The sequence below is a fragment of the Myotis brandtii genome, unplaced genomic scaffold (genome assembly GCF_000412655.1).
Source record: "Myotis brandtii unplaced genomic scaffold, ASM41265v1 scaffold162, whole genome shotgun sequence".
Taxonomy (NCBI): Eukaryota; Metazoa; Chordata; class Mammalia; order Chiroptera; family Vespertilionidae; genus Myotis; species Myotis brandtii.
In genome coordinates this window covers 1,404,480-1,407,250 of record NW_005355923.1, presented here as the reverse complement: position 1 = coordinate 1,407,250, position 2,771 = coordinate 1,404,480, and the positions used below count along the sequence as shown (strand labels likewise).

The following is a 2,771-nucleotide window of genomic DNA, read 5'->3' as shown; positions in this document are numbered from 1 at the left end:
CCAGCAAAGCTATCATTTAGAATTGAAGGTCAGATAAAGAGCTTCACAGACAAGAAAAAGCTAAAGGAGTTCATCACCGCCAAACCAGTATTATATTAAATGCTGAAGGGTATTCTTTAAGAGAAAGAAGAAAAAGGTAAAGATAAAAATTATGAACAACAAAGTGACAACAAATACATATCTATCAACAAGTGAATCTAAAAATCAAATGAATAAAAAATGTGATGAACAGAATAAACTGGTGAATGGAATAGAATCAGGGGCATGGAAATGGAGCGGACTGACAATTCTCGAGGGGAAGGGGTTTGGGGGGTGCGGGAAGAGATTGGACAAAGATCTTATATGCATGTACGCAGTATCTATGGATGGGGACATTGGGGTGGCGATGGCCTGGGGTGGGGTGGGGACCGGGTGGAAGGGAGCTATGGGGGTAAAAAAGAGGGACATCTGTAATAATCTCAACAATAAAGATTAAAAATATAATAATAAAAAAATAAAAAGATCACATACTATGATCAAGTGAGATTTATTCAGGAGATACAAGGTTGGTACGATATTCACGCATCAGTAAACATGATATAACACATAAACAAATTGAAGGATAAAAATCAGAAGACTGTATCAGTAGGTACAGAAAAATCATTTGATAAAATATAGCATTCATCTATATATGCAAAGAGGTAATATGCTAATTGGTCCTAACAGTGTCACAGTAATGACCGCTAAGGAGGAGACTGCCTGCATGTGCACGGCGGGGTGTTGCTCCCGGAGACGGGGTGGAAGCGGGGAGGTGCCCGGAGAAGGCGGAACCAGCCTGAGGCAACTCAAGGGACCAAGGGCAGGGCTTGAAGCAACCAGAGAAGGCCAGAGTCGTCAGGGGGCTGGGCCAGGCACGCTGGAGCTCTGGGTGGAGAGGTCCAGGAGTCAAGGCAAGGCAGCAGGTGGGTGGGCAGGCCGTGCGATTTCATGCGCTGGACTCCTAGTTTATGATAAAAACTCACAGCGAAGTGGGAATAGAGGGCTCATACCTCAACATAATAAAGGTGATGTATGCCAAACCACAGACAGCATCATACTCAATAGGCAAAAACTTAAAATCAGATACAAGACAGGGATGTCCACTTTTCACCACTCTCATTCAATATACAACTGGAAGTCCTAGCCACAGCAATCAGACAAGAAGAAATTAAATTGGAAAGGAGTAAGTAAAACTGTCTCTCTTTACAGATAATATGATATTGAACATAAAAGACCCTAAAGACTCCCCCCCAAAATTATCAGATCTAATAAGTGAATTTGGAAAAATACCATGATACAAAATTAATATTCAGAAATTGGTGGCATTTTTATATACCCACAATGAACTCTGAGAAAGAGAAATTAAGAAAATAATCCAATATTGCAACAACAGGAGACAAGGCAAAGCCAAGCAATCACCAGGTCCGCTCTCAGTCCACACAGTCCATTGCGCTGCCCACCCACCCCACACCCTGCCCACTGCTGCCACCATGGGAGTGCAGGTGGAAACCATCTCCCCTGGAGACAGAGACGGGTGCACCTTCCCCAAGTGTGGCCAGACCTGCGTGGTGCACTACACGGGGATGCTTGAAGGTGGAAAGAAATTGATTCCTCCCAGGACAGAAATAAGCCCTTTAAGTTTATGCGAGGCAATCAGGAGGTGATCCAAGGCTGGGAAGAAGAGGTTTCCCAGATAAGTGTGGGTCAGAGAGCCAAACTGACTATCTCCCCAAACTATGCCTATGGTGCCACTGGGCACCAGGCATCATCCCACCAAATGCCACTCTCATCTTTGATGTGGAACTTCTAAAACTGGAATGACAGGAATGGCCTACTCCCTGAGTTCCCTGTGCTTGGATGTGCCATGGAGGGATCTGGCGCCCCCGAGGTGCACACTCGAATCCGTGTGTAGCTTTTCCTGATGTTCTACTACATTTTGTATAAACATCTGCACCGACTGAATGTGTTCTGTTACCCAACTTTGCTCTTCCCCTTTCTCTTCCTATCTGTGTTGACCTGAACTACATGTCATTAACTTCAAGTTACTCTTTTTATTTTGTTTTTGTTTTGGGGTTGAGATTCCGTTTCAGTCTTTTGGATCTAGGTTTCCAATTACATATTAGTCAAGTATTATTAACAGCACAAGTAATGGGTTAACTTTAGACTAGGAATTGGTTTGTGGGGGATGCAAGAATCTTTTATTTATTTTTTTTTTTGGGGGGGTGACATTTTTATTCTATATTAAACATTCTTGCTGTTGTGCTGCAAAGCCATAGCAGACTTAAGGCTTAAGGTGCTGTTGAGGGCCCAACTATCCAAGTTGAAAGATGTCTTTAGGTTGAATTAAGAGCCCTACCCAAAACTGAAGTGGGGAGGGAAGAGCCCTGGCCTCCACTGCCCCATCCCACTCTCCCCTTAAAGCCGCTGCCTTTTAAGAGCAAATTGTTTTCACTGTAATGTTGGACACTTCAGGTATCTGTCCCGGGGCCAGCAGGGACCTCTGAAGCCTTCTTCATGGCCTAATTCCCCCCCCAACCCCCCCAACACCCTGCCCCATTTTTTTTTCTAATAGATATTCAGGGCTTTTATAATGTCATAGCTACCCAGGCTCCACTCCCTAAATTTAAGAACTTTCATAGAAAGTTTAAATTGAAGGTGCTGTTTGTAGACACTTAAAACCCAATGAAAGCCCAGCCATCATGACAAATCCTTGAGTGTTGTCTTAAGAAAATGATGCTGGTCATCACAGCTAC

The 2,771-nt window shown here is 43.7% G+C and overlaps 1 protein-coding gene and 1 pseudogene across 1 annotated transcript in view; one reads left to right on the top strand and one right to left on the bottom strand.

The window, feature by feature from the left end:
* Positions 1-2,771, bottom strand: part of LOC102246204 (chromosome unknown open reading frame, human C7orf60) — a 109,461-nt gene that overhangs the window by 104,056 nt on the left and 2,634 nt on the right. The gene's annotated exons all lie outside the window — the stretch shown is intronic.
* LOC106725417 lies at positions 1,449-2,451 on the top strand (annotated as a pseudogene).